Source organism: Macaca fascicularis, chromosome 19 (genome assembly GCF_037993035.2).
Source record: "Macaca fascicularis isolate 582-1 chromosome 19, T2T-MFA8v1.1".
Lineage (NCBI taxonomy): Eukaryota > Metazoa > Chordata > Mammalia > Primates > Cercopithecidae > Macaca > Macaca fascicularis.
In genome coordinates this window covers 44,732,543-44,756,879 of record NC_088393.1, presented here as the reverse complement: position 1 = coordinate 44,756,879, position 24,337 = coordinate 44,732,543, and the positions used below count along the sequence as shown (strand labels likewise).

Here is a 24,337-nt window from a genome sequence, read left to right as displayed (position 1 = left end):
ACATCAGAGAGGTGTTTGTTTTTTGAGACAGAGTCTCGCTCTGTCGCCAGGCTGGAATGCAGTGGCACGATCTCAGCTCACTGCAACCTCTGACTCCCTGGTTCAAGCGATTCTCCTACCTCAGCCTGCTGGGTAGCTGGTATTCTACTGATATTAGCTGGGTGTGGAGGCATGTGCCACCACACCCAGCTAATTTTTGTATTTTTAGTAGAGACGGGGTTTCACCATGTTGGCCAGGATGGTCTCCATCTCCTGACCTCGTGATCCGCCTATCTTGGCCTCCCAAAGTGCTGAGATTACAGGCATGAGCCACCACACCCAGCCCAGAGAGGTTGTTTAAACAAAACAAATATGTAACTGATACCTTGTATTTTAAAACTAAGAAGGCATATGAAATTGAATGCATTCTATGAGGAGAGTCAGACTATTGATAAATTTGGACTTACTAAAATTCCTGGAGTAATGACTAAAAGAACCTACAAACTATTAAAGAGAAAATTGGAATCATAATGCATCAACCCATCATAAAGAAAGGAGAGAAAACGGAAACATGCAACAAAAAGAAATTAAAATGTCAGGAGCTCACGCCTGTAATCCCAGCACTTTGGGAGGCATAGGTGGGAGGATCGTTTGAACCCAGGAGTTCAAGGCCAACCTGGGCAACAGAGGGAGACCCTGTCTTTAAAAAGTAGTAAGTCCCCGAAGCAGGGAGGGAGGGCAAGATGGTTTACATCTCAAATGCACAAGTGTTGGACAGCTGGAGTCAGTTTCCATGGAGATTATCTTTGATAACAGATTACTTCTGGGGAATAGCTGAGTTTGTGGTTTTGTTTTTCAAAACTGCTTCAGCAAGATTTGAAAAAAAGAAGCAGCTATGGAAACTCATGTGATTCCAGATATGATGGTAATGGAAGAGGGCCACTGGGAAACCCTCCCGGAAGAATGGGTCCAATCAATCATCTGGGTGGCCCCAGTCCTCCAATGGCTGGTGGATGAGGAAGGTAAACGTCTGCTCTAAGAAGCAACTGGACATGCGCATTCATAGCAGAAGGAAACCATCAAGAAGTGGAGTACTGACCATGCTGGAGCAGTAGATGAAACTGTCTGTCTAAACAAGGACTGCTCTGTGTCCTCACAGATGAATGAGGTCATGCTGGGAATTCCCTCTGCAGGGAACTGGCCTGACTGACGTGCAGTTCCACAAATGCACGTTTGTCTCATTATCTTTTTAGTATAGTTTATTAAAGTATTAATATAGTTTTGTCGTTGTTGTTGTGGTTTTGAGACAGTCTCATTCTGTCGCCTAGGCGAGTGCAGTGGTGCAATCTCGGCTCATCGCAACCTCTGCCTCCCGGATTCAAGCGATTCTCCTGCCTCAGCCTCCCGAGTAGCTGGGACTACAGGCACACGCCACCACGCCCAGCTAATTTTTTGTATTTTAGTGGAGATGGGGTTTCACCGTGTTGCCCAGGCTGGTCCCGAACTCCTGAGCTCAGGCAATCCGCCCGCCTCGGTCTCCCAAAGTGCTAGGATTACAGGCGTGAGCCATCGCACTCGGCCTCCTCATCTTTAAATTTACAAAAAGATTGAATGCGAAGAATAAAAGCCTGTGTATTTAGCAATAAAAATAAATAAATAAAAATGTAATAAAATGGCAGCGTTAAATCTAACAGTGGCTATATTAAATGTAAATAAATTAAATACTCCAGTTAAAAGAGGCAGACGTTCGGGGTGTATTTAAAAGCCACCGTCACAAATGGTCTTCCCACTGCCCTGTTCGCATGCTCAGCCCCTAACAGCACTGACTTTGGGACTACTCACCTCGGGCAGCCCAGAGCCTCCCAGGGCTGAGCACCGCTCTTTGAGCAGCTACCATACTGCGTCCTTCGGCCGCGAAGCGGCTGCGTTCCTGCGCGAAGCATGTCGGCCGCGAACGCTTCTGGGAAATGTATTCCGGGCTACGAGTCCAGAAACATGGCGGAACCGGTTGCGGGAAGGTTGCTTGAATCCTCTCAGCTGTCCCGCTGACCTAGTTGCTGGCACAAGCTGCGCCCGGAGACGTGGGAGCGTTCTCTTGTTTTCCGAGTGCACAGACTCATCGGGTCACAATTTATGCTATTGTGACGCAGTGAGTTCAGCCACTGATTCCTAACGGTTTAGAGTGGGGAGGTTATGCTTGGGCGTCCTGGACGCTGGCCCGCCTGGTGGCTGTAGAGGACGCGACGGATCCCGGGATGGGGCTGGAGGTTTGTAAGAGTCCATCCGAGGGGATTCTGGCTGCGAATGTGACAGAGTATGTGAAAGCCGCATGGAGGATCTGATTGTAGTGCGAGCGAGAGTGAGTGCCCGCAGGGGATCGTCACCTGAGTGGGAGTCTCGGATTCACCGCCTCTTACCTTTCTTCTTCTACTGTAAAATGGTGAAAATAAGGGTGCTTCTTCCAGAACGTCAGTTTACTCGAAAATCTGGAAAAGAAAAAGCTAAATAATTGATCTGATAAATATTATAAAACAGGATTTCTGTATAAAATATAAATTTATTATTGTATAGTATACCAAATCAGTGTGACTTTTAAATACAGGAAGAAATATTTTAAAGGATCTTATTTTGCTGCTGCTTTTCCGTCAGACCCTGAGTAGAGTAGGCATTTATTCTGTTGCTTAGGGAACACAACAGATTTGAGAAGCCTCGGATTAAGGAATAATTTATGAAGGCCCGTTGACTACCCTGGAGAGATCATAGTTTGGGGTTCAAGATTCCAGGGGAGGCGCTATAACTCCACTTTCTGAAGAGCAAACCTTGGCTCAGAGAGGTCCTGGAGCCTTTTAAGGCACATGAATGAAGAAGAATTTTTCTAATTCTTTACATTTGGGAGGCACAAATTTTTTTGTGAGGTCACATCTATGGTTATATCAGGGATTCTAGTCTTTGATTTGAGAACAGTGGAACTAAATCTTTTTAGGTCACGGATGTATACAAAAATGCTCTTATTAGGTAGGATATTTAAGGGCTCAGAGTTATCTTCCAGGAGCCAGTTAAGGGCCAGTTCTTTCTTTGGAACGTGCAGGATTTGAGCAGTCCAGGTGTACTGAGTTACCTGTCCACTCACCCAGGCCTTGGCTTAGGCTCTTTTATAGCAAAACTGTCTGAGCATCTGCATTCGATATGACATTTATATGACAGAAACAGCAATAGTATCAGGATGCAGATGGCTATAATTTCTTTTTTTTTTTTTTTTTTGAGACGGAGTCTCGCTCTGTCACCCAGGCTGCAGTGCAGTGGCCGGATCTCAGCTCACTGCAAGCTCTGCCTCCCGGGTTCACGCCATTCTCCTGCCTCAGCCTCCCGAGTAGCTGGGACTACAGGCGCCCGCCACCTCGCCCGGCTAGTTTTTTGTATTTTTTAGTAGAGACGGGGTTTCACCGTGTTAGCCAGGATGGTCTCGATCTCCTGACGTCGTGATCCACCCGTCTCTGCCTCCCAAAGTGCTGGGATTACAGGCTTGAGCCACCGCGCCCGGCCTCAGATGGCTATAATTTCAAGGAGCCTGTATGGAGTAGCAGTGGGATTTAAAGAAACAACTAACCTATCTGATAAAGGCATTACATGCATTCTCATATTTTTGTATTAATTTGATTACTCATTTCCCTCCTTGAATCTACTGTTATGTGCCACATGATAAAGTTGTACAGAACTATTGAGCGTAGAAATTAGCTGATGGTTAGCTAAATTCTCCCTCAAGCCAGTCTTTTTCACTGTTACTTCATTAGCCAGGTATGGTGGTATATGTCTCTAGTCCCAGCTACTTGGGAGGCTGAGGTGGGAGAATCTGTGAGCCCAGGAGGTCAAATCCAGCCTGGACAACATATCAAGACCCCATCTCTAAAAATAAATAAATAACATTTTGAGAAAGATTGAAAGGTAAAGTTTCAGTTTCTTGTTTAGGGATCATTCCTGCTTCTGTCACTTGGAGTTACAGTCATGGTCTCAGGACCACTGCATCAGGTAGGAAAAAAGAAAGTTGAGGTTATTTGGAGAAGATCTGTGTAACTGTGCCAGCATTCTGCCACACACCCTCTCCTCCTAATCGCCCAGGACAGTAGAGGAATCTATCTAGTGGAGACTATCCTTGGCTTTCCCCATCTTGAGAGTAAGCACACCCTCATGAAGGAGTGCAAACCAGACCATACTTTACTTTCCCTTACTTTAGCCAACAACTCTATCGCTCTCCTATTCTAATTGTCTACTACTTTGAGGATGATCTGCAGCATGGTATGTCCAATTGATGTGAGAACTCTGGACATTGTTGGACACTGTGGGGTGTAAAGTGTTTCCCTTGGTCTGAAGAAATATAACACAGTAATGCCAATTGGCACGTTTCTATTCAAGGTGTTTTATAGTATTTTGAGCCTTTACATCTACCACAGGTATGCAAAAGCCCAATCCAGGGTAAGTATGTCTATCCACTGCCAGGGTCCTTTTGTAGGCTCCCAGGGCTACCAGTGGCCCTCGGATAGAGTCTACATGCTATCCTGCCTCTCTGTGTGGGCCTTCCCTGCTTGAAATCAGTCCTAATTTGTTCGTCAGGTTCTGATGTTATCATTATCATCAATGTAGTATATTGTTACACTTAGGACCAGCCTCAAGTCCACGCTTTCCTAATCAAATTGTAATATTAAGCTAGTAAATTCAAATAACCTGTGAGAATACAGTAGATATAAATTGAGATCTTCCTCGCATGAAGGCAAACTATGGTTGTCTCTTTCCCAAGATTGGGATAATGAAAAAGGCATTTGCAAAATCAGTCAGAGTACTGGTGTCCTTTAATTCGGTGGTACTACTTCATTTAAGCCTCGACAATCTATTGTTAGTCTCTCCCTTTGGCACAGATCTAACAGGGCTATTGTATAGAGAATTTGTTGGTACCAGCACTCTAGCTTCTAACATGTTATTAATAAAGTGATAATCTCTTGTATCTACCAGGTATTCTATACAGTTTCAAATTAACAACCTATGTTGGCCGGGTGTGGTGGCTCACGCCTGTAAACCCAGCACTTTGAGAGGCCAAAACGGGTGGATCACCTGAGGTCAGGAGTTCAAGAGCAGCCTGGCCAACATGGTGAAACCCCATCTCTACTAAAAATACAAAAATTAGCCAGGCGTGGTGGCGCACGTCTGTAATCCCAGCTACTTGGGAGACTGAGGCACAAGAATTGCTGGAACCCGGGAGGCAGAGGTTGCAGTGAACTGAGATTGTACCACTGCACTCCAGCCCGCATGACAAAGCAAGACTCCATCTCAAAAAAAAAAAAAAAAAAAAATTAACAACCTGTGTGGGCTTCAGCAATTCTATAGGTTCCTGTTTGGCCTGTCTTATAACATTGATTGAAGGACAAACTTACATGCCTTTAGTTTTAAAATACTAGGTAGGGGAAGTGTTCCTCAGTCATACATAATACCTTTCCCCATTACGTATTCAGGCAAGGAGATGCAACCACTTCACGTAAGGTCCATTCAGACCTTCTAGTTTTCATTTAAACTTTCACCTTAATAACAGTCAACCACTGCATCCCCGTATCTTCCCAATCTAACTGTAGTCCCTATTAGGGTGTCACCAACAGATTTTGGAATCACAGTGCATTGGGCTCCATGTCAAGGAGTCCTAGAAATGTTGCTTTTCCACCCCGGTCTTAACTCACACACATGCATATAGCCTTGGTCCCAGCGTGGTTGGTCATCCTGATTAATTTGTCAGGCTGTTGCCTTAGTGATTCAAGATCAGGTTTCTCAGTGTCATCTTTGCATTTCAGCCTTTTAAGTTCCTTCAAATTAGGAGAAATAAAACATATTTGTTTAGAGCCCTTTGGTGTCAGGTGATCAGCAGGGGCTCCCGTTGATCCACCCAACATCTAATAGTGGTGTTAAGACTGTTCTTTTTTTTTTAGATGGAATCTTGTCCTGTCACCCAGGCTGGGGTGCAGTGGCACAATCTCTGCTCTCTGCAACCTTTGCCTTCTGGGCTCAAGTGATTCTCCTGCCTCAGCCTCCCGAGTAGCTGGGATTACAGGTGCCCACCACCATGCCTGGCTAATTTCTGCATCTTTAATATAGACAGGGTTTCACCATGTTGGCCAGGCTGGTTTCAAACTCCTGACCTCAAGTGATCCAACCACCTCTGTCTCCTGAAGTGCTGGGATTATAGGTGTGAGCCACCGTGCCCAGCTGAGATGGAGTCTTGCTCTGTTGCCCAGTCTGGAGTGCAGTGGCTAGATCTTGGCTCACTGCAACCTCCACCTCCTGGGTTCAAGTGATTCTCCTGCCTCAGCCTCCTGAGTAGTTGGGATTACAGGCGCTTACCACCACGCCTGGCTATTTTTTTTTTTTTTTTTTTGTATTTTATTAGAGACAGGGTTTCACCATATTGGCCAGGCTGATCTCGAACTCCTGACCTCAAGCAATCCACCTGCCTCGGCCTTCCAAAGTGCTGGGATTACAGTCATGAGCCACTGCGCTCGACCAATCCCATTTCTTAAGAACCATTTTAAGGTTTACTCACTACTTATGATGAGAGTCCCTTGATATCTCCTTCATCTTCCCCATTGTCTTGTGAATTACTCTCATTTTCTTAGCTTCTATAATGCCCATAAGGGGGAAGCTGAGACAACAAATCTGATATGGCTTCTTGGACCATTGCTTGATTTTGCAGTAGTAAAGTTGACAGGGAGTGCCCATGCAGAAGGAGTCCCCTTAATCATGGTATTTGCCTCAAACTGGGGTAATTGCACAAACATCTGATCATCATGAAGCCAACTTGATATATCCTGAATATGCAGCATATCAGCTGCTTCATCTGGGGAGCGCCACTTGGCATTTAAAGAAGGACAGTTCTCCATCTCAGGGTAAATTAATGTTATGGTAGGTTTTTTTTGCTTTTGTTTTTGTTTTGAGATGAATCTCACTCTGTCACCCAGACTGGAGTGCAGTGGCTTGATCTTGGCTCTCTGCAACCTCTGACTCCCAGGTTCAAGCGATTATCATGTACCAGCCTCCCAAGTAGCTGGGATTACAAGTGCCCACCACCACACCTGGCTAACTTTTGTATTTTTAGTAGAGACGGGTTTTTGCCATGTTGGCCAGGCTGGTCTCAAACTCCTGACCTCAAGTGATCCACCTGCCTCAGCCTCCCAAAGTGCTGGGTTACAGGCATGAACCACCGCACCTGGCCGTTATGGCAGCTTTGATCTAGTCGACTAGGATGACTGTCCCCTCAACAACAATCTGCATTGTATCTGCATCATATATAGCCATCTGTGATTGTTCAGTTGTAAGCCATGGGTCTGCCTCAAAGCAAACATACTTCTCCCTTCTGCAGTATTCAAAACTGAGGAAATTGCTCCTAAGTTAGTCAGTCTCACAGTTCACTTTAGTAAAGGTTCTTCAGAAAGCTGATGATACCAGTCTACAAAACGAGACCACTCTTTCACACTGTACCCCTCGTTTCAATAGTTTCTTGGTTTCACCATCTTCTCTGCCGCCTGCACTACCTTTTAGTGATCAACGGTTGTGGAGTACTGTCTGTTGTTCCAGCACACATGTTCCCTTTGGTAACAGCTGTGACGCTAGAGGCCATAGCTCAGGCCAGCCAATGTCTGACCTTGGTGCAATGCCAGGCCCCACTCTGACTCTCCTTTACTTTAATTTGAGCTATTGCATGTGACACACAAGGGATTCTATTTTTAGCTTGTTTCTCATTATTTTGCCTTATTTTCCTTATGTATCTAATGAGCCAACCCTTTGGAGGTCGGGTCTATCATTTCTAAGTTCCACTGGTGCTGGGCACAGTTGTACATGCCTATAGTCCCAGCTACTCGGGAGGCTGAGGCAGGAAGATCGCTTGAGCCCAGGAGTTTGAGACCAGCCTGAGCAATATAGCGAACCTCTGTCTCCAAACAAACAATAACCAAATAAATCAACTCGATTGATGAATTTTACTTCTAGTAAGTGATTGCAGTGCAGCTGCTGTCTCATACCAAGGGTAACTCCATAACCATCCAAGTATCAAAGGTTCATCAATCCCACTCCCACATAGTTCTTTTTTTTTTTTTTTTTACCCCAAACAATGTTTTTGCTATGTTTCAGTGAGTCAGGATCTTTCTAGTAAATCCCACTTCGGATCTGAGGGTCTTCAAGACTGCCGTGAGACTCAATGATTCCTTGATTGGACTCACAGGGTTCAGAAAAGCTGTTATACCGACAGTTGGAGTTTATTAAATTAAAAGGATGCAGATGAAAATCATGAAAGGGAAAGGTGCAACAGTTGAGGAGAAACGAGTCATAAAATTCCAGGTGTCCTATCAGAGTAGAGTTGATGGAGATGCCCTTAATTCTTCTAGCCATGGTATGTGACAACATGTGTGAAAGTTTGCCAGCCAGGGAAACGAAACTTACCCAAACCTTGGTGTCCAGGGTTTTTTTGTTTGTTTGTTTGTTTGTTTTTTGAGATGGAGTCTCACTCTGTCACCTAGTCTGGAGTACAATGGCGCGATCTCGGCTCACTGCAACCTCTGCCTCCCAGGTTCAAGTGATTCTCCTGCCTTAGCCTCCCGAGTCGCTGGGATTACAGGTGCCTGCCACCATGCCCAGTTAATTTTTGTATTTTTAGTAGAGACAGGGTTTCACCAGGTTGGCCGGGCTAGTCTTGAACTCCTGACCTCAGGTGATCCACCCACCTCAGCCTCCCAAAGTGCTGGGATTACAGGCATGAGTCACCACACCCAGGTGGTGTCCAGGGTTTTTATTGGAGATACTTAGAGTGTCTACCTGGACAACGTTAGTACTTAGTCTCCAGGTCCCCAGAAGTCAACCTGATAGAGCCCAAGGTCTTAGCACACAAAAACACTCTCATCAGACAGGGTGTTCAAGGACACAGAGATGATTTTCCAGCAGCCCATCAAAGGCCAGTTCTTTTTTTGGAATGTGCAGAGTTTGAACTCAAAGCTTTAAGCCTGCTGAGTTAACCCTTAACTGCACAGAGGCACGTGGTGTTTCATGTATTTGTAGAGCTATTGAGTTTTTTTTTTTTTTTTTTAATCTTTTCTATTTTTTGAGATGGAGTTTTGCTCTCGTCACCCAGGCTGGAGTGCAGTGGTGCAATCTCGGCTCACAGCAACCTCTACCTCCCGGGTTCCAGCAATTCTCCTGCCTCAGCCTCCCGAGTAGCTGGGATTACAGGCAAGTGCCACTACGCCCAGCTAATTTTTGTATTTTTAGTAGAGATAGGGTTTCACCATGTTGGCCAGGCTAGTGTGGAACTCTTGGCCTCAGGTGATCTGCCCACTTCGGCCTCCCATGGTGCTGGGATTACAGGCAAGAGCCACTGTGCCCGGCCCAGTTTCAATTTACGTTGTTTACACTGTTTGCTTCTCAACATGTTCTGATTAATAGAAATGTCCCACAGTGGCAGGATGTTGTATCCGCCTCACAGCACAGGACTGCTTACCAATATGTGTGTATTCATTTCCTTATTGCCCCTTCCTGTGTTATAAGTTTCCAATTTCAACCTATTGCTTACTATAGAATGCCTTCCAGAAAAATCCTTTTTTATATCCTTATCATTCACCTAAAATATATTTTCTTTACTATTACATATGTGAAATGGGACTTTTCCTTTAAGGAGTTGGTGACATTCAGGGGTGTGGCTATAGATTTCTCTAAGGGAGAGTGGGAATGCCTGGGCCCTGCTTAGAGAGACTTGTGCAGAGATGTGATGTTGGAGAACTACAGCAACTTTGTGTCACTGGGTAAGGTCACCTGTTCCCTGTAATTCAGAAAATGTTCTCTCCATTGGCAATTCTGGGGCTGCATTAAATATCCAAATTCCGTTCCATGTTCCAAAAATTGGTTTGAGTTTTGTTGTCTTGGAATAGATTGCTTCTGTCAGGCACCTTCATATTTCCTGTTCTTCACTGACCCTCACTCTTTCTCCTTATGTAACTGCCTTTCTTCTTGATTTTTAAGGAGCTAGATGATGGTCAAGGGACATTTATATAACAGCCTTTAGGATTTAAGACATGATGGTTCATCTAAAATTTAGGAAAACACATTCCCTGTCATTTTTATGTTTGAAAGCTACATTCTAGGAATTTGACATTTCACAGGAAGATACATTGATTCTGTCTTGTGCCTGCTTGTTGTTCTTACCCAGGTAAGTAGAGATAGAGCCCATGTAGATTTAAATTTAACTAAGACCTTCCCCCCTCATTTATCTCTTTGTTCCTTGTGCTCCTTAGGTCAGCTTAATGTGAATGAATTCTGACGTCTTCATCATTCTTTTACCCAAAAGCTTTTCTAGGGCCCATTTTTAAATTTTGTTTTATGTATTATTATATATTTTTTTGAGTCAGGGTCTCTGTTACTCAGGCTAGAGTACAGTGGCATGATCGTGGCTCACTGCAGCCTCAAACTCCTGGGCTCAAGTGATCCCCTCACCTCTGCCTCCCAAGTAGGTGGGACTACAAATGTGCCACTGTGACCAGCTAATTTTTTAAAATTTGTGTAGAGATACGGTCTTGCTATGTTGCCTAGGCTTATTTTGAACTCCTGGCCTCAAGTGATCCTCCTGCCTTCGCCTCCTAAAGTGCTGGGATTACAGGCCTGAGCCAGTATGCCCAGCCAAAACTTTCTTTTCTTTTTTTGAGACAGAGTCTCGTTCTGTTGCCCAGGCTGGAGTGCAGTGGCACAATCTTACGATTACATTAAAGTTATGTATTTTTGGCAAGAATACTACAGAAGTGATGCCTTTTTCAGTGCATTGCATCAGGACATAAATAATGGCCAATCAAAAACAATATCTTGTTTTGATGCTTGAAATGGTATCCTCTAGGGTTCTGCATAGTAAAGCTACTATTTTTACCTTTGCAATCAGTAAGTAACTTGTAAGGAAATTTGAGGTTCTACAAATACCCTCTTGCTCATGACATTTTTATCACTTTAGTTTCATCAATGATTCCTGCAGAGAACAGTTATGGTTATTACTTTTTTGAGACAGGGTGTTGCTCTGTGGCTCAGGCCGGAATGCAGTGGCATGATGATTGCTCACTACAGCCTTGACCTCCTGGGCTCAAGCAGTCTTCCTGCCTCAGACTCCCAAGTAGCTGGGACCACTGGTATGTGCCACCACACCTGGCTCTGACAGCAGTTGTTTACTCTGGTGTTTGCCAGATTATGATTTTCTGTTTCCATCAGTCTTCAGAGGAACTTGAATTTGCTTTAGGTTAAACCATTCTAAAAAGAAACATTTTTTGGTTTATTTATTTTTAATATCCTATTTCTTTGAGCAGGAGTTGCCATTTCTAAGCCATCAGTGATTTCCCTATTGCAACAAGGGAAAGAACCCTGGATGGCTGGGAAAACAGGATGGTATCCAGGTGGGTAAGGGTGTTGGGGTACTCCCAGCAGAAGTACATTTTAGGGAAGCCCAAACTGGTCAGAGTGGTGATGTCTTTTGTTTAAGATATTGTGTGGAAACCTTCCGTCAGAGGCCCAAGGTCTTGGGAGAAAAAGTTTGACAAATGGGAAGTATTTCAAATATTTACAAAGAACTTTTTTTCTTTTTTTTTGTAGCAGATGTATTGAGGCATAATTGACATATAATGAACCAGCTATGCTATAAAGTATATGGTTTGACAAATTTTGATGTGTCAAATGGTATACTTTATATGTATACATGTTTGCTCATGAAACCACCATAATTAAGTTACAAAACCTATTAATCACTCCCATTGCTTCTGATCTAAGGAAAAAAGACTTCAATATTTTATTATTATTATTATTATTATGAAACAGAGTCTCACCCTCTTTATTATTATTATTATTATTATTATTATTATTATGAAACAGAGTCTCACCCTCTAGTGCAGGCTGGAGTGCCGTGGCGTGATCTTGGCTCACTGCAACCTCCACCTCCTGGGTTTAAGTGATTCTCCTGCCTCAGCCTCCCGAGTAGCTGGGATTACAGGCACATACCACCACATCCAGCTAATTTTTATATTTTTAGTAGAGACGGGGTTTTACCATATTGGCCAGGCTGGTCTCAAACTCATGACCTCGTGATCCACCTGCCTCGGCCTCCCAAAGCGCTGGGATTACAGGCATGAGTCACCTCCCTGGCCTACTTTGCTCTTATCTACTGTCTTGCAGTAAAACCTTAGGTTGTTTATTTTATACCTTTTTCTTTTCTAATATAAGCATTTAAAGCTATAGGTTTCACTGTAAATGTTACCTTAGCTATATAACATACATTTTGCTGTGCTATACTTTTATATTGTTAATTTCTAAGTATTTTCTAATTTCCAGGTGTATTGTTTAGTTTTCAAGTATTGGGGGACAGGTTCCAGATATTTTAATAATTTTTTTTTTTTTTTTTTTTTTTTTTTGAGACAGAGTCTCGCTCTGCCGCCCAGGCTGGAGTGCAGTGGCGTGATCTAGGCTCACTGCAAGCTCCGCCTCCCGGGTTCACGCCATTCTCCTGCCTCAGCCTCCCGAGTAGCTGGGACTACAGGCACCCGCCACCTCACCCGACTAGTTTTTTTGTATTTTTTAGTAGAGACGGGGTTTCACCGTGTCAGCCAGGATGGTCTCGATCTCCTGACCTCATGATCCGCCCATCTCGGCCTCCCAAAGTGCTGGGATTACAGGCTTGAGCCACCGCGCCCGGCCAATAATTTCAAACTGAGTTCCATTGTGATCAAAGAAAATACTCTGTGTGACACTGATCCTTTTTAGTGTATTGAGACTTGTTTAGTGGCCCAGCATATGGTCTATTTTGAATGCGTATAGGTATTTGAAGAGAATGTACGTTCTGCAGTTTTTGATATTATGTTTTGTATATATCAACTAGTTGAAGGTGGTGGACAGTGTTACTTATATCCTCTATTACTTTACTCATTTTCTGGGGGAGGGGGATGTTCCAGTTGTTCCTATCAGTTATTGAGAGATGGTTGCAAAATCTCCAACTATGATTGTAGAATTATCTATTTCCTACTTTACTTTTGTCAATTTTTGCTTCACATATTTTCAGGCTGTGTTATTCTGCACCTACACATTTCTGATTGCCAAGTCTTCCTGATGAGTTATTATAACTCTTTTATCATTATGAGAAAATTATCTTTGATAATATAGAGTAACTGGAAGTCTGTTTTATCTGATATTAATATAGCCATTCCAACAATTTTTTTCTGCAAATTAAATGCCAAGATTTGAAAGTTATCTAAGCCATTTCTTGCTTAAGGGCATTATTATCTGTTTGACTGCTTCTATGAAGTTTTATTTCTCATAAAAGAGGAAAACATGATGTTTATTTTCTTTCAGATATGCTGTCTAGGTATGACACCAAGGAGTTACCTCTTAAGAATGGCACTTTTGAAAAAGAATCGTTAAAATGGAAAATAATAGAGTCAGAAGTTCTTGCCTCAAGGAATCTTGTTTTGGAAATGATTGGAAATGCAAAGGACTCTTTAAGAGACAACAGGAAACTAAAGAGGAATATTTCAGGCATGTAACTGTGCCATTTGAAAAAATATTATCTGAATTCATCCAGCCTACATCTTTTCTTCTAAATCAAATAATTCATACTGGAAAGAAACTCTATGAACATAAAAAATGTGAAAATCTTACTCAACAGGGAAGAATTTGTATCACTGACAAGCTTGATGAAATGTGTGGCAATGCGTCTGTATTTTACACAAATCATATGAAACATCAAATTTTACTGCAAAGAAATGCAATGTATTTAAAGAATGTGGCAAAGACTGCTTGTAACTTTCAACTAACTCAATATCAAATAAGTCATTGCTAATCAGAAACCCTATGAATGTCAGATATGTGGAAAGCCCATAAGAAAGTGTGCCCACCTTACCCAACATAATCAAATTCACACTGGTGAGAAACCATATGAATGCAAAGAATGTGGGAAAGCGTTTATGTTGTTCAACATTGATTCAACATAAGAGAACTCATACTAATGAGAAACCCTATGAATGTCTGGAATGTAGAAAGATGTTTAGGTGGAATGCACATCTTATGCGACATCAAAGAATTCATACTGGTGAGAGACCTTATACACGTAAGCAATGTTGGAAGGCCTTTGCTTCTGTTTCTGATTTTAATAGACATCAGAAAATTCACACTGGTGAGAGACTTTACAAACGTAAAGAATGTGGGAAGGCATTTAACAATTGCTTAACTTTTATTCAGCATCAGAGAATTCACACTGGTGAGAAGCCCTTTGAATGTAAGGACTGTGGCAAAGCATTCAATAATTGCTCAACACTTACTCAACATCAGAGAACTCATACTAATAAGAAATCTTATGAATGTCAGGAATGTAAAAAGGCTTTTAGGCAAAGTGCACATCTTACTCAACATCAAAGAACTCATACTGGTGAGAAACCATATAAGTGTGAGGAACGTGGGAAGGCTTTCACTTGTGCTTCTGACTTTAACAGACATCAGAGAATTCACACTGTTGAAAAACCCTATGAATGTAAAGAATGTGGTAAAGCCTTTAATAATTGCTCAGCTCTTATTCAACACCAGAGAATTCACACTGGTGAGAAGCCTTATGAATGTAAGCAGTGTGGGAAAGCTTTTATATCCTGTTCAACAGTTGTTCAACATCAGAGAACACATACTAATGAAAAACCTTATAAATGTCAGGAATGCAAGGCCTTCAAGCAGAGTGCACATCTAATGAGACACCAGAGAATTCAGTGGGGAGAAACCCTATGAATGTAATGAATGTGGGAATGCCTTCATTTGTTTTTCTGATTTTAATAGACATCAGAGAATTCACAAAGGAGAGAAACCCTATCAGTGTAAAGAATGTAGGAAGGTTTTTAATAATTATCTAACTCTTACTTAACATCAAAGAATTCATACCAGTGTGAAGCCCTATGAAGGTAAGGAATGTTGAAAGACCTTTACTTGGCTTTCAAACTTGAATAAACATCAGAGGCCAGGCGCGGTGGCTCACACCTGTAATCCCAGCACTTTGGGAGGTCGAGGTGGGCAGATCACGAGGTCAGGAGATCGAGACCCTCCTGGCTAACATGATGAAACCCACTCTCTACTAAAAATACACAAAATTAGCCGGGCGTGGTGGCAGGTGCCTGTAGTCCCAGCTACCCGGGAGGCTGAGGCAGGAGAATGGCATGAACTCAGGAGGCGGAGCTTGCAGTGAGCTGAGATTGTGCCACTGCACTCCAGCCTGGGCAACAGAGTGAGACTCCATCTCAAAAAAAATTAAAAAAAAATACACATCAGAGAATTCACACTGGTGACAAACCCTTTGAATGTAAAGATTGTAAGAAAGCTTTTCTTTGTTATTCAACATTTATTCAACACTGTAGAACTCATACTAATGAGAAACCCTATGAATGTCAGGAATGCAGCAAGGCCTTTAGGCAGAGAACACATCTTACTCAACATCAAAGAATTCATACTGGTGAAAAACCATATGAGTGTAAGGAATGTGAGAAGGCCTTTGTTTGTGTTTCCTACTTTAATAGACATCAGAGAATTCACACTGGAGAGAAGCCATACCAGTGTAAAGAATGTAGAAAATTCTTTATTGATTGTTCAACTCTTATTCAACACCAGAGAATTCACACTGGTGAGAAACCCTTTGAATGTAGGAATGTAGGAAGGCCTTTAGGCAGAGGGCGCATCTTACTCAACATCAAAGAAGTCATACTGGTGAGAAACCCTATGAATGTAACGAATGTGAGAAGGCCTTTTCTTGTCTTTCACAGCTGAAAAAGCACCAGAGAATACATACATGAAGGGATAAATCTTATGTATTTGAATAGCATCTTTTTATTTAACAATTCTTACCTAACATCACCAAATTCACATTGCAAGAAACTTCAGAAGTATAAGAAATGTGGGAAACACTTTTACCTGTCCCTCAGCTAGGCTTTTTCATAATGGAATTTGTACTGGTGAGAAGCCTTATGAAAGCCAGATATGTGTAAAGATCTACTCTCACAATATACTCAACATTATATAATATATAGTGTGACTCTATAGGAAACGCTTGATTTTAAAATTATCAATTATGGAATAGCAAATAATCTGTAAGTGAAGAAAATCCAGTGACTGTGTAAAGTTTTTGCCTCATAATTCACAATTTATTAAGCATCAAATTTATATGGGAAAAAAGAGTATCAATTACTAATAAAAACATTACCACTAAAATTATATTTGACTTATCATAGAGAATAGCATATAGAGAATAATCATGTTGACTTTGTGAATGTAGAAAAGTGTTTATCTATAATATGAATCTTTTTCAGCATCATTATACTTTCACCAGTTTCCACGTCTGTTTTATTACCAAGTAATTTAAACTTTGTATACTTCAGATTACAAATTTCTTACATTGTGATAAGGTTATTGTGAAGATTAAGATTAAATGAGTTTATCCAAGACTTTTGGAACAGTTATTGGTAAATAGAAACTAGTCAGTAAATATTGGCTGTCATGATTATCACCTTCATTACTACTCTTAGAATATTTATATAAGAACATTTAATTATGCAGATTTTATTAATATAATGAAATCCACCATCACAATTTCTCTGATTGCAAATCTATGATAATTTATTCTGGAATGAAAATTATTAGAATATAGTGAGTATGAGGAAACATTCATTTAAATTTATTTTAGTTGAATCAGAAAATTCACTCTGGAAACACTGAATGGATGTATTAAGTAAATTTTTTAGATTAAAGTTGATATGAGAAGTGATATATCTGAAGCAAGTTTCAAAAAGTAGTGTACATTTTCTGACAATAACTCAAGACAGGTGGGTGTGGTGGCTCATGCCTCTAATCTTAGCACTTTGGGAGGCTGAGGCAGGTGGATCACTTCAGGTCAGGAGTTTGAGACCAGGCTGGCCAACAAGGCAAAACCCCATCTCTACTAAAAATACAAAAATTAGGCAGGTATGGTGGTGTGCACTTGTAGTCCCAGCTACTCGGGAGGCTCAGGCAGGAGAACTGCTTTAGCCTGGGAGATGGAGGTAGCAGTGAGCCGAGATCTCACCACTGCACTCCAGCCTGGGTGACAGAGTGAGACTTTATCTGAAAAAAACAAACAAATAAGACAAGTAGATACAGAAGACGAATTTTTAAAATTTGCAGTTTATAAACACCACCATATATAGTTCTTGGATTAAGTGAAAAATGCTATCTGAAATAATAGGCTATTTAGATATGAAAGATAGTGTTGCATAATAAAACCTGAGGTATGTGGCTCATTTGAATAAATAAACATTCAAGCAGAAAAGTAACAAACCCAAAATTAACACTGGAAACGTATTACATAAATCAATTTGTTTATTCAATGAATTTGAATGAAGTACTTAGAAAAATTAATGAGCTAAACAGAAAGTGGACTTTATCTAAAAGTGGTTTGAAACAACTTGTAATATAGACTAGATTTGCCAGTTATGATTGAGATAAATAAGAGAAATGACATAAATGCATCAGTGCAATTGGGAACATGGAAATTTTACAGGCATTTTTAATAGTATGAAATGTTTTGTTTAGTATTTCAAGTAAATTTTAAACATCTATGGTAAACTTCATTTTACAGGAATATGTAAATATGTAAATGTTTCTAGTTGGTTCACTGAGGCATAGAAAATTTGAATGAAGCCAAACCTGAAGCTATAGAAAGTCTGAATGAAGCCAAAATGTGAAAACTTTACTCCACAAGGAAGAATCCATGCCAGTGATAAGCTTAATGAAATGTGTGGGAACACCTTTACATTTTGCACAAATCATATGAAACATCAGAGAAATTTCACTGGAAAGAAATGCAGAGAATATAAGGAATGTGGCAGAGACTTTGATCATAACTTTCAGTTAACTCAGTATCAGGTAAGTCATACTAATCAGAAACCCTATGAATGTTAGATATGGGGAAAGACCTTTAGAAAGGCCCTTCAAAAAATTATCCCTTCAAAAACACTGAAAACTTAATCAGAGATAATCACCTTTAAAAACTATTACTTAGGCCATGCATGGTAGCTCACGCCTGTAATCCCAGTGCTTTGGGAGGCCACAGCTGGTGTATTGTTTGAGGGCAGGAGTTTGATACCAGCCTGGGCAAGATAGTGAGACCTCGACTCTATTAAAAAAATTTTTTTGGCCAGGCATAGTGGAGCAGTTCCTCAGTCTTTTTTGTCGTTTATGACGTTGACATTTTTGGAAAATACTGGCCATTTGTTTTATAAAATATCATTCCATTTGAGTTTTTCTAATGTTTCCTATTAGATTCACATTATGTATGCTTTGGCACCCATATACTGTACTACATTATACCATACTGTACTATATACACAGTGCTTTTCCATTTTATTTTAGTTTAGTTTTATTTTTCAGATGGAGTTTTGCTCTGTCGCCCAGGCTGGAGTGCAGTGATGCGATCTCGGCTCACTGCAACCTCTGCCTCCCAGTTCAAGCAATGCTCCTGCCCCAGCCTCCAAAGTAGCTGGGACTACAGGTGCACACCACCATGACCAGCTAATTTTTGTATTTTTAGTAGAGACAGGGTTTCACCATAGTGGCCAGGCTGGTCTCAAACTCCTGACCTCAGGTAATCTGCCTGCCTCGGCTTCCCAAAGTGCTGGGATTACAGGCATGAGCCACCACGCCCCAGCCTTTCCCTTTTTATTAATAGTGCATCATATTAGGGCATCAGTAATCCTAACTTTTATCTCTTGATTAAAGTATTGTTGACCAGGTTTGTCCATTCTAAAATTATATTCCCCTTTTTAATTACTAAGTGTTTTGTGGGAAGATCCTTTTAAGCTATGTAAATTATCAAAACCACTAATTTTTGTATTTTTAGTAGAGCTAGGGTTTCACCATGTTGGCCAGGCTTGTCTCAAACTCCTGACCTCATGATCCGCCCACCTTGTAATCCCAAAGTGCTGGGATTACAGGCATGAGCTACCGCGCTCAGCCCAGATTAGTATCTTCTAATTAAAAACAAGTTTCAACTGTAACAGTCTACTCACTTTTGGAATTACTGGCAAGGTTTATGTCCATCAATGCTTTTATGTAATTTTCATTTAAGTTGCCTATTCAATATTCATTTTTCTTTCCTTGTCTTCTAATTTTAATTGATTACTGGTAATTTTTATAGATAGCTTCACAAAAAGACACAAAAGACATAAAAGTGTATCATAAAATTTTGGGATGCTACCATTGTCCATTTTTGGAAAAGGTAATTTAATCTCATAGAAATAATTGATAAACATTTAATGGTGATTATCTGTTCCTTCCAAATTTGCTTGGTAAACACTATGTCATACTTAATTTTTTTGTTTTGTTTTGTTTTTGAGATGGACTCTCACTCTGTCACCCAGGCTGGAGTGCAGTGGCGCAATCCCAGCTCACTGCAACCTCTGCTCCCCCGGGTTCAAGCAGTTTTCTGCCTCAGCCTCCCCAATAGCTGGGACTACAGGCGCCCACCACCATACCCAGCTAATTTTTGCATTTTTAGTAGAGGCAGGTTTCACCATATTGGCCAGGTTGGTCTCAAACTCCTGACCTTGTGATCTGCCCACCTCAGCCTTGCAAAGTATTGGGATTACAGGTACATGTACATGCCACCATGCCTAATCTTTTTTTTTTTTTTTTTTTAAGAGAGTCTTGCTGCGTCATCCAGGCTGGAGTGCAGTAGCACAATCTCGGCTCACTGCAACTTCCACCTCCTGGGCTCAAGCAATCCTCCCGCCTCAGCCTCCCAAGTAGCAGAGACTACAGGTGCGTGTCACTATGCCCAGCTGTTTTTGTATTTTTAGTAGAGACAAGGTTTTGCTATGTTGTCCGGGCTCATCTCAAACTTCTAGGCTCAGGCGATCTGCCCACTTCAGCCTCCCAAAGTCGTGGGATTACAGGCATGAGCCACAGGACTAGCCATGCCTGGCTAATTAAAAAAAAAAAAAATTGTAGTGACAGGGTCTAGATATGTTGCCCAGGCTGGTCTCAAACTCCTGGCCTCAAGTTATCATCCTGCTTCAGCTTCCCAAAGCACTGGAATTACAGATATGAGCCCTGTTTCTTGATAGTATTGCTTAATTGTAACAAATGTATCATATTAAGGTAAATGTTACTACTAGGGGAAATTGGGTGTGGGTGTATGAAATTGTCATATCTTTGTATCTTATATAAATCTAAAACCATTGTAAAAACTAGTTCATTTAGAAAAAAAATCAATGACTTTTTTTTTTTGGCTTTTTTAACCACAAAATCCAAAGATAAATGGAGCTTCGGGTATGGCATGATCAAGATGTTCACTATGTCATCAGGTTTTAACACTGAACGCTCAGCTCTCCCTTTGCCAGTGTTTTGGCTTTGACTTGAGGCTAATTTCCTCATGACTGCATCAGTTCCAGGCCTCCTATCTAGACATATCCCTTTCAGTACAAGAGGGAGAGCACCTTTGCCTAGCATTCCAAAATAAACCTCTGAGATTCACTTTGACTGGGTCAAGTTAATTGATATGCCCAATCGTAAACTAAGAGCTTCAGCGTGCAAGGAGCCCTCCCTACATGGAGGCACACACAGTCCCACATCTTTTGAGCTCCAGAGGTCAAAGCTCTGAGTGTGGCTGGGACCTGCTTCCCTTCTCTCTCATCATCTTGGGTCCAGTTAACCATCACCAACCACCTGGGAAATGGAAAAAATGGGACCTCATGGCCAAAGAGGCTGTTCACTGCTTATGGCACCCCTACAACTGGACCGGAGACTCTTGCCAGGGCTGGCACGTACAGGTACAAGCCACACTTACACTCCATTTATGACTCAATAATGACTTCACTTCGATCTCATAGTGAAATTCCCAACTGCTTCCACAGCACCAAGTCCCCAGCACAGGCAACACCTCCCCTGGAGAAGTCCCAGCCAACAAGCTCTACCATTCTTCTCCCTGCAATTCTGCCCTGAAAATGTCTGGGCCTCAGTTCTGTGAAATAGGCAGGGCAATTTCTGCCCTACTCTGTAGCCACTTGAGAAATCAAGTCAAAGAATTTACTCACATACTGACATCCTGCAAGGTAAGGCTGTGCCTTTTTTTTTTTTTTTTTTTTTTTTGAGACAGAGGCTTAGTCTGTTGCCAAGGCTGGAGTGCAGTGGCATGATCTTGGCTCACTGCAACCTCCGCCACCTGGGTTCAAACGATTCTCCTGCCTCAGCCTCCTAAGTAGCTGGAATTACAGGCACCTGCCACTATGCCTGGCTAATTTGTGTATTTTTAGTAGAGACGGGTTTCACCATAATGGCCAGGCTAGTCTCAACCTCAGGTGACCCGCCTATTTTGGCCTCCCAAAGTGCTGGGGTTACAGGCATGAGCTGTAACAAGGTAAGGCTGTACCTTTTATGGGTTGTTAGCAGCTCAATGTCTTGCTATTAAAACAAGAGGTTTACTAGATATATCCAAGCATGAGAAGAGTGGGGCACAGGATTCTACTCCAGACAGCAACACCAGCTGTGCGGGCTCCTTCCCCACAGGGGTCACAGCAGTCCTGGGACGGATCACTGTAGAAGAAACCAGCACTCACAGACTAGGACTCTGTTTATGAGTTCACTCAGAGATCTAACTGCCCCATCTCCTACTCCAAGAGAAGGCTTATCATTGGTCCTGCATCACGTACCTTGCATGGAAATTCTGTCTGTCTTCAAAGGCAACCCTGCAGTAATTGAAGCAAAGCAGATGTCTATTGCATCAGAGTGACCCAGTACTAGGCCACATCCCATTGACTAGCAATGCCCAGCTGACCATGGGGCTTCTGGAATGGAAAATTCATGGAATAGGACAGTACATCAGATTCCTGTCAAGATCCCTCTCCATATACTTACTAATAATTTTATAGTTGGTGAAAAGGTAAGGCATGTTCATAGTTCTTTTCAAAAGCAAATCAAACTGTTAAAAAGGGTGTCACATTAAAGGTAGGTTTCTCTCCTATTCTGACCAGTCCCTCAGTTCTACCCCAGTCCCAGAAATCCACTTAATCATTTTCTTGCATCTCATTCCAGATATCCCATCCTCACACAAGCACATGTATGCATCTAAGTGTACTTCCTATTTTTTGCACTTTTTTTTTTTTTACTTAAACAATTGTTATTCAATTCCCGTATTAAACTTTCTTAGAGACTATTTTATTTTTATTTTTCTATTTCCGAGACAGGGTCTCACTCTATTACCCAGTCTGGAGTGCAGTGGCATGACCATAGCTCACTGCAGCCTCAATTTCCTAGGCTCAAGCCATTCTCCCACTTCAGCCTCCTGAGTAGCTAGGACTACAGGTGCATGCCACCATGCCTAATTTTTAAAATTTTTTGTAGAGATGGGATCTCATGTTACCCAGGCTGGTCTCCAACTCCTGAGCTCAAGCAATCCCCCTGCCTAGGCCTCCCAAAGTGCCAGGATTACAGGTATGAGCCACCACTCGCAGCCTCTTAGAGACTTTTTTTTTTTTTTTTTTTGAGAATCAGGGTGTCTCTATTACCCAGGCTGGAGTGCAGTGGCGTGATCTCAGCTCACTGGAACCTCTGCCTCCCAGGTTCAAGCAATTCTCCTGCCTCGACCTCCTGAGTAGCTGGGATTACAGGCGTGTACTACCACATCTGGCTAATTTTTGTGTTTTTAGTAGAGATGGGGTTTCACCATGTTGGCCAGGCTGGTCTCGAACTCCAGACCTCAAGTGATCCACCCAAAGTGTTGGGATTACAGGTGTGAGTCACTGCACCTGGACTCCTTTGACTTTTAAAGGTGTCTCAGTAGGCAATAAATTAAATGGTCAATTACCAGAAGGGTGAGGCTCTGGAGACAACAGCCAGCTATGGAAAGCCATCCAAATAATCTCACCTGCTCTTTTCTCCCTTCCAGTGAGCAGGGAACATCCCAGAGAGGTGAGGGTGAGATAGACTACAGAAGCAGCCCAGACACTATCAGTGAACACCTCCAGTCCCATCTGTCCATCAAGGGGGCAGTGGGCAGCTGTGTCTCTCCTTTAGGAGCCAAGTGGAACAGCGAAGGGTCAGCAGCCAACAGAACCCGGTGGACAATGGGATCTTCTCTATGGTTGCATTCAAGTGCTGGAAACATCATTTCTTTGAAGACATCAAGTGGCCAGACCAATTCTTACATCACCAACCCTGATGAGTCCATCTGGACTTAGTAAGAAAAGACGGATACAGCTGGAGGACCTTGAACTGTGAATCATATACCGAAGTTTCAGCCTCATGCCAGTGGAAATGCTGCAGCCTCAGAGATCTGCAGATCAAAGACTGTGACGCCATCATGCTTATTTAAAGAGGCTGATAAGAGCCTATAAGTTCTCAGGGATAGCCATGCCCAGGCTAACCATGATCTAGATGCCCAGTGGTCCTGTCTCTACTTCGCACTCTCTCTATCAAGATCATTGTGATGTTTCGGAAGCATAAATATGAACCCAGCCCTCCCGTGTTTAATTCCTGCTCCCCATTACTTACAGAATGAAGTTCAAGTTCCTGTGCTTGGCATTCAGGGTCTTTGAAAATCTAGACTTTGTTTACCCCTGTAGTTCCCCTCCCCACTCCCTAAAGGCACCCCACACTTCAGCCATGCACAGACATTTGCAAGTCCCCAAATGCTGACTGCCAGGTCATACCTCCATGACTCTTGAGTCAACAATCCTTTTTTTTTTTTTTTTTTTTTTTGAGATGGAGTCTTGCTCTGTCGCCCAGGTTGGAGTACAGTGTTGCGATCTCGGCTCACTGTAACCTCCACCTCCTGGGTTCAAGCGATTCTCCTGTCTCAGCCTCCTGGGTAGCTGGGATTACAGGCATGTGCCACCATGCCCAGCTAATTTTTGCTTTTTTTTTTTTTTTTTTTTTTGATGGAGTCTCGCTCTGTCGCCAGGCTTAAGTGCAGCGGTGTGATCTCGGCTCACTGCAACCTCTGACTCTCTGGTTGAAGCTATTCTCCTGCCTCAGCCTCCCCAGTAGCTGGGATTACAGACACACGCTACCACGCCCAGCTACTTTTATTTCTAGCAGAGACACGGTTTCACCATGTTGGCCAGGATGGTCTCAGGATCACCTGAGGTCAGGAGTTTGAGACCAGAATGCTTGGAGACATTGAATTTATCCAAGAGTTCATCTAGGAACAAAGGAGAAAAAACAAATCTCATTTGTTAGAATATTCCAAGTCCAGGTATGGAAGAAAATAAAATGCCTCTCCCTCCCGTTTCATGGTGTCCTATTCATTTCAATTTTCTGACAC

General features: G+C 42.2%; 1 pseudogene; it reads left to right on the top strand.

Annotated features, from left to right (window-relative positions):
• The first annotated feature begins 217 nt into the window (after positions 1-217).
• Positions 218-24,300, top strand: LOC107128227 (selenoprotein K-like; annotated as a pseudogene).
• The last annotated feature ends 37 nt before the right edge of the window (positions 24,301-24,337 follow it).